We start from the raw sequence: 8,779 nt of genomic DNA, 5'->3' as shown, positions 1-8,779 counted from the left end.
ATGGGATGTCAGCTCACTTTAAGACAGCCGCTCAGCTGCATACCGGAGACACACCTGGGTATCATGTAGAGAATCACCAGTTCATCTACCAACATGCATTTAGAATGTGAGAGGAAACAAGAACCCACAGCAGTCCCCATGCAGACACAGGGAGGGTAAGTCTAACTACACAGAAGAAACCCTCAAGGAACTGAGAAAAACAAACCATAAGATAGTCATAATTGCTGCCTCATGTATTATCTTATAGTGGTTTCCTGGTGTACCAAGCAATGCTTTTATGCAGCCTTACTCAATAGGGTCCACACGTTATGTACAGATTACACGAGTTCCTGTTTTACAAGTGCGAAAATTTCTGCCACATCCTTTTCTGTCTTCTGTCTCTAAGCTCTTGCTATATGCAAGATCATTGCAGGTTATCATTCTATAATGCCATAGTCACATGTCATTCATGCCATCTAGCAACTCAACAAGGCACCAGGACAAGATACAGAATATAACCTAATCAACCTTACCAAAGAAAATTACTGTGCTGAACAAACACTACAGTAATACCAACAAGGAAAATGGAAGTAGAGGAGGTGGTGTGAACTAATACTGTAGAAATTATATTCAGTCATTTAATTTTTGTCTGTTGACTGAGTGGTACAAGTGAGTAGAGCCCATTTTCCTGTGGAGGCCCATAGAGAAAACCTTCATGAAGCCATATATTTTCTGTCATAGTGATCTTCCACACAAATGTACTGTAACATTTTCATTATTACTACTTTCTGCAGCCTTTAAGCTTGGATGAAATGCTAAGCTATACATCTCCACCCTAAAGAAGGTTTCTTTTGTCATGCCATGCAAAAATGTGGCAACACGAACTTCCCAGACCTTGGCTTGACAATCCAGTTTATAACTGCTTAATGTGACAACAAAGTAGGAGGTCTCCTTACAAATTTGTCAGGCACACTCCTTGTAATATTTGATATGCATGATATCCTAAAAAGGAAAAGACTGCATGCATCCAGCTCCAGTGGCATTTACTTAGGCTGCCTGTTCATATGCTATAAAATACCAGAGTGCATTGTATTCTTTCTGAACTCTGCACACCTGTTATAGATGCTAGATTTCTTAATGCTGTGTATATATATATATATATATATATATATATATATATATATATATATATATATATATATATATATATACACACACGCACACACACACACACACACACACACACACACACACACACACACACACACACACACACACACACACACACACACACACACACACACACACACACACACACACACACACACACACACACACACACACTTGCTATCTCATGCTTTTTCAAAAGTCAAAATTTCCACTTTGTGTTAACATAGAAGTTACATGTCTAATGACAAAATATTTGCTTCATTACTTGCATTCCTGTGCATGATTTCAGAAACAAAAACATGTTTCTTTACTTAAGTAAATTTTAATCAGATGCAAGGACGTCAGATATGTTTTTATCCTTATTCATTTTAAAAAGCACAAAAGCACTTTATTAATACACTAACAGCATATTCATTAAATGCAGTTAAGATTCCAATGAAATAAATCTGTTTTAGTTCACCTGAGTATCTTGCCAGCTTTTTTATTTGTTTGACAAAGATGACAAAGGGAAGTGTGCATCAGCATATTCCCTGATACAAGACTCAGAATGGTGCCTTGTGCAGTTCCCCAAATTGCTTTCCCCTCAACTCAAAGTTAAGGAGAAAAAAAAGATTGTTTCCTGCAGATGAGGACTAAAACAAAGCTCTTATAATTCAAGACAGTTGCTACAGCTGTAAAGTATAGTTGTGTAAGAACTTACCATAACAGTAGATGTCCTACTGATCACTGCTGCATTATTCCACATATTTGGGTTATCTCACCAAATAACCTGAATGTCCAGCCAGGTCACTAAAGCCAAAACCTGCCTTAAGCCATACATTGGATGCATGATCTAAGCCTGCTGGTGTAAGGGTACATAAGCAGATGTATAAAATCCTCAGACTATCTCAAAGCCAGGAGACCTGGAGATACCCAATGAAAGTTAACAAGACAGGCAAGGATCAGCTAAGAGAATGCCTTCCCTTTGGTCCATGAGAAAACAGAGGACAACACCTAGGCAAGAAGATAAAAATAAGGAATGGTAAGGTTGGAAGGAATACTGCAACAGTGATCAGTAGGACATCAACTGTTATGGTACGTTCTAACATAACTGTACCATGTCCTTCCTTAGGTCACTGTTGCAGTACTCCAAAGTATTGTGTGATTCCCAAAGATAAATGAGTAGTAAGAGTCGCTGGATCAGGCATAGGAGAGCTCTCAATTAGCCCAGAGAGAATAGACCTGGCAAAGGAGGCACTGGATCTCGAGAAGTCATCTATCCTATAGTGTTTAGTGAAAGTCTGTACAGAAGACCAAGTTCCTGCTTTTAGAATAGCTCTGGAATTAATACCTTTTTAAAGGGCTCCAGAAGAGCAACTGCCCTAGTGAAAGGGGTTTTATTTGGTTAAGGTATAGATTTACCATGGTGGGTTAGCAAAAGGAAATGGATTTAGAAATCCAGTTAGCAACAGTTTGTTTAGAGACTGGTTTTCCCAATTTGGTCACCTGGAAAGAGACAAACAACTGGTCAGTTTTTTGACTTTCCTTGGTCTTATCTAAGAAAGATCTGAGTTGCCTGTGCACATTTAGAAAATGGAGGATGCACTCACCCTTGTTCTGAGAGTTAGAGAAAAAGGTGGTAAGATTAATGTCCTGCTTGCGGCACAGCTCATTGACCACCTTATTGACCACCTTAAGCATAAATGAAGGATTGGCTCTCAGAAAAATCCCATCTTTATGAAAGATAAGGAAAGGATGAGAGCCCATCAGAGTTTGGAGCTCAGAAACTCTTCTAGCATGCAGAAATAGCTAATGTGTGCATCAATCAAGGAGCAGGCTAGACCAGCTCTTAGTAGCTCACACAAATAAGACAGGTAGTTGGAACCCGAGTTTAGGTAGGGTTCTGTTTGATAGTATGACATCAGGCAGAAAATATTTTCCATTTGGATGTATAGGACTTTCCAGTGGTTGGTTTCCTTGCCTCCTGAAGAACCTGTAGCACATCCTCAGAAAATTAATGTCTAAAAGGGATCAGAATCCACATACTTAGCCTGTCATGCTGCAAGATAAGATGTTGAGATGAAGTAGAGAGCACTGGTGTTGTTTGAGCGAGTCCATTCTGTAAAGTCACTACTAGCAATGACCCCTGGGTAGATGATAGAGAAAGGAAACTGTTGCTGCCTGGGCCAAAAGGGAGTAGCTAGAAATATTTTTGGCATGTACCTCTAGTTCTTTAACATGCTCTTGGTGAGTAGATTCAGAGGGGGCAGGCATAAAGAAACCTTCCTTCCCAAGGTAAGGACATGTCTTCCAGGTATGAGGGCGACAAGTCTTGTAGCAAAACAGCTGGAGGTACCTGTTGAGAATGGGGGCAAACATGTCTGTAAGAGGAATACCTCATATGTGGACTGTGTCTAGGAAGACCCACTGTTCATCATCCATTTATAAAGGTCTTCACTGGGTCTGCTTAGATAATCTGCCACAACATTGTCTTGGGAGCAAATTTAAACTGCTTAGAGGGGCAAGTTTGCTTTTATGGCCTGTTCCCAAGCACGAAGAATCAGTCTGCAAAACTGGTAAGATTTGGTTCTCCCTGTTTGTTTATATACTGCATAACTACAGTGTTTCTGTGAAGATCCTGAGGGGGTGCTGGGAACCATCTATGAGAGAAAATTTGCAGAGCCAATCAGTGCCTGAATTTCCTTCACATTAAAGTGTCCTGTCCTTTGACTTCATGGCTATTGCCATTGGACTGTTTGAAAACCTGTCCACACCCCCCCCCCCCCAAGCTAAGTCTGAAGCATCTGTGTGTGCAAGTTCTGTGAAGGCAGCATAAGCTTGAAAGAAAGGCCCAGGTTGAGGTTCACCTATGATATCCACCACTGAAATACATTATAAAGAAACGGGAGAAGAGGAATTTGAGTATCCAGAGGGTGGTAATGCTGAAACAAGATGGATTTTAGGTACCACTGCATCTTTTTCATATGAAGTTTTATAAAAGGAACCATGGGTATGGAGACTGTCATAAACCCCAAAGCATTGAAAATTTCCCTTGCAGGGCAGGATTGAATGGGCAACAGGGATTAAAAGTAGACAGAGAGGGTCTGGACCTTCTCTTGTGGAAGGAAGGTTAGCTTGAGGCCCATGTTCAGCCTGCAGCCCAGAAAGACCAGGTCTTGGGTAGGATTCAATGTAGACTTTTTAAAGTTTATTCTGAGTCACAGATTGTGTAGGAGTGAGATAATATAACTGAGAAGCTGTAAAAGAATCTCTTGAGAAGATGCCTGTACCAAAAGGTAATCAAAATATGGAATATTTGAATTCTCTGAGCTCTGCAGATGGCAATAGTGGGTGCCAGGTACTTAAAAAAAAACCTGGGGGCTGTAGATAGTTTCTGAAACTGTGAAGAACAAGCTGAAAAATATTAAAATTTTCCTGTAGGAAGGCTGGATGGGGATGTGAAGATTGGTGTCCTTCAAGTACAAAGATATCAGGAAGGCCTGAGAAAGAATGTAAGGGAAAAAAGTCTGCACAAACAGAATTTTGAACAAGGGCCCCTTCAGAAAGTATTGAGATGGGACAAATCTAAAATGGATGTCATTTTACTTCTTTGTTGGGCACTAGGAAAAGGGAGGAATAAAACCCTTTTCCTAGGAACCATTGTGATACAGTTTCTATTATACCTTGTTCGTGAGCAGTCTGTAGGATTGGAGGCAAGAGGTTTACCTGATTGGTAGGGGGTGGTAGGATGCTTTGAACAGTGGAATCTCTTTCCAAGTCATTCTATAGTCTTGTTGGATATTGGAAAGTTCCCATATGTCTGAAGTTATGAGCTGCCAGGCAGACAGGGTTGAGGTCAGTTTTATGATAGAGGGAGGAATGTCTGAGACTTCTAGAGAAGACAACATTTTATTCAAATCCATCAGAATAGATAAATAGAATGTTATTTTAGTATGGTAGTTTACACCTCTGAAGATCAGGGTGAAAAGGTGTACACCTTATTTCCATATCTGTTCATTGCCCTAATATCTTTATCTGATGGTAGGACATTATCAGTAGGTAAGAGTTTAGATGGCTTGTCTGTTGAAATAGAAAAGGCAGAGGGGTCTGATAAAGGATTTTTATTCAAGAATTTTAAGTCTTTAGGCACTTTATCAAACCTATCAGATCTTTTAGGTGCTGGAGGTTGAAAATCAGGTGCAGTAGAAGTGGAAGCAAAGGCATCCTGAAAAGTCTCCAACAAGAGGGACAAGTAGACACTTAGGTGTACCAATCTCTAGCTAACTATAATATCCTTTCTGTAGTTCAGATATTTGTCTGGACTCCCACTCAAAATGCTGATCATCTTAAGTTATAGTTTCGTCTACAGGAGAACCAAGGAATAAAGTATCTTTATAATCAGAAGCCATTTGGTCTGTTGAATGCATCTAGGATAAGCAGACCAAGGAATTTTCATCCAAAAATGACTCAAGTTGTCTTTCCTGAGGGGTAGAAGGATCAGGAACAGAGGAAAAAAGGGAAGTCAGTTTGAGAGCCAAAATAGGCCTAGAGAGAATTCCATCCATTTTTTCCCTGGGACATCTGAAGAGGAGAAACATGTTTTGTTTTCTGTTTCTTCTTCTTCTTGGGTGTGACATCTTCTTTAACAAGTCATGGAAGATCTTTCCCCTGATGTACTTCAATCAAAGACCCAGGCACCTCTTCCAGAACTAATATTTGAGGAGTGCTCTGTCCGTCTGAAATCATAAGTCTAGGTTTCTCCCTCTTCACCGTATTGCCAGGGTCAGTTGTATAGGACATATGAGAGTCAGATGCCAGCAGGTTCATGCTAGTGGGACCCTCAGTAGAAGTGAAATGTGCATGGGCTCTTGTGAAGTCGCAATAGGTATGTTAGAGTCTGACTGTGCAGATGATGGTTCAAGCCTAGGCCATTTGAATTTCTTTTTTGGAATGACTGAGGTGGTGGATGCTGAAGGAAAAGATATTTTAGATTGGGCAAGGCTTTTAAGGCACTGAGTCTCTAGATAAGTATTAAGACAGGAAATATTTGTATGTAGGGTTTTTGATATAAATGATTGACAAATACTGCAGTTTTTATAGATGTGTTTTGACAGAGGGAGTAAAGATCCTTATAAGGAATTTGCCTACCACAATCACACTCCCCCCTCTCATAGTTGACATCTAGCAATTTAAATCACAATAAAGCAAAGAAAAACAAGAAAGATTCCCCAACGGGGTACTATCTGAAAATGTGAGGGCACAGATGATATCAATGACCATGCAGAGAACAGACCAACGGGTGCAAGACATGCATTTGGACTGGCAGTGAGATAGTCTGAAGATTTCACTCTCATACATCCACTTATGTACCCTTATGCCTGCGGGCTTAGGTCATATGGCACTATGGGAGATTTTGGCTTTGATACCCCAGCAGGACATCCTGGTTTTCTTGCAAGATAATCCAACAGTTTGGAATACTGCAATAGTGATTTAATGAAAGACATCAAGCAGCTTCTACAGTTACCACCACTGTGTGTGTGTGTGTGTATGTATATATATATATATATATATATATATATATATATATATATATATATATTGGATACACTAGACAATCTCGACGCACTGAAATATCGAAATTCAGTACGTCGAGACCAAATAGTGGAAAGTGCAGTTAACTGAAACTACACTATGCTGAATCTGCAAATGTCGAATCCACCGCTATCATGGTGTCGCATTCGTGACGTGTGGTGCGGTTTGTGGATTTATCTGGGGTTTCAGGAAAGTGTTGTGTGTCTGAGGATAATGGGTAGGGATTTTAGTGTGTGTGAGTGTGTGCGGTGGTGTTTGCTGTGTGTGTGTGTCTGTGTTTAGTGCGACCTCGGAGTTAGAATATATAAGTAGAGGGGGTGTGGGGGGTGCAGGGGGACTTGACCCCCTGCTTATAGATAGGTTAAGTGTGTGTGTGTGTGTTGTTATGTTTGTTTAGTTAGGTAGGTGTATGTGTGTGTGTGATTATGTCCTGGTTTGTGTGTGTGTGTGTGAATGGTCGCGATTGTAGTGTTCGTTATTGTGGGTTTTTGTGTATGTGGTTTTTCGACTATTCAGTCTCGAAATACTGAAATTCGACATTTCAGTATTTCGAGATTGTATAGTGAATCCATATATATATATATATATATATATATATATATATATATATATATATATATATATATACACACACACACACACACACACACACACACACACACACACACACACACACACACTCACAAACACACACTTACACTAAGCACTTCAGAACTTCATCCGTGACTGCAAAAAGCAGTATAACCATTCAGGCATTAATTTATGAAGCTGCAATATCCTTATGGCTTCCTACATCAATGTGAGGACTACACACCCACACTGCTGGCAATTGCCAATTGTGCCTGCAAGCAGCTAACTCCCAGGGCAGCCACCACCTTCACCTCACCCTAGTTACAACTCTGCAATGACTCATAGAAAATACTATTTCATTTAGACGTTATGTGGAAGCATAGGCTCTGGCCAATGCCTATGTCTGTAGCCCTAAAGAAATGCATGCTTCAACAGTCTGGATGACTGGAAGGGTGAATGCAAATTTTCACCAAGGATATGTAGAGAAAGTCTACTTGGGGTGGGATTAACATAATGGTTGTGGTCTTCACCTTATAGACTCAAAGTAACGGGTTTGATTCTGACCTCTGGTTATTGGCTAGGATTAAAATGGACCTTCAGGGCAGTTAGCCTCGTATATATCTATAATGGAGAATATTGTTAGTCTCTCAGTAATATTGGGTGAGGTGGCTGAGCTTTTCAAAGTTCTGTTTGCCGTAAGTTTTGGTTGGTCAGTTCTCAGCTGCTTCAGTAGCTTAGTGGCTAGAGAATCTGGAGACTCTAGGTTCCAGTCCTAACTGAACTATGCACTCAGTTTAATAACTTGCTTCTAGACTTTGAACACTAGAGTACTTGCTTCATTTAAAAAAAAAAAATCTAATGTTACATTTGGACAAGGACAGAAAAAGAATGAACAAAATCTGCATTGAATGAAGCATTAAACTTTGCTGCTCTGTGGTTCCCTCCCATTTGGTTTACTGGAGTTGGATTTTGGAAAGAAATATTTCACAGTGCCTCCTGGTGAATGCATATTTTCAGTGGGGCCATTATTTTACATATTTTGCAGTATTATCATCATTGAATATCAGCTTCTTATTATCCAACAAGCCAGCTATATTATTTTTAATATTATGCTTTCCTGATGTTAGTAAGGATGCTGTTATACAATGTAGTATTTGTGACACATTGGTAATCTTCATATAGTCTCAAGCAAAGACTCAGTTAGTTGGCACATTGTACTCCCTTTTTAATTTCTCCATGTCTTTTGGTTTTCTAATACCATGATAGGAATAGACCCCAATCTTAAGTCAAAGTATGATTAAAGTTCATGAAATTAGCATGGTTTCAGTCTTTGATGTTAGTCAGAAGTACTCTTCGCAGCACCTGCAATGTGCTCAATATTGACTATTTGCAATTCATACAGAGTTGCATGTATCGGTAACATATCTAAATATGATTGTAAATTACTTTTATAAGACCCTTTGTCCCTCCTACTATTATTGGAACTGTT

This window comes from Protopterus annectens, chromosome 2.part2 (genome assembly GCF_019279795.1).
Source record: "Protopterus annectens isolate FY-2018-M chromosome 2.part2, PAN1.0, whole genome shotgun sequence".
Lineage (NCBI taxonomy): Eukaryota > Metazoa > Chordata > Ceratodontiformes > Protopteridae > Protopterus > Protopterus annectens.
Note: the sequence above shows the minus strand (reverse complement) of the source record.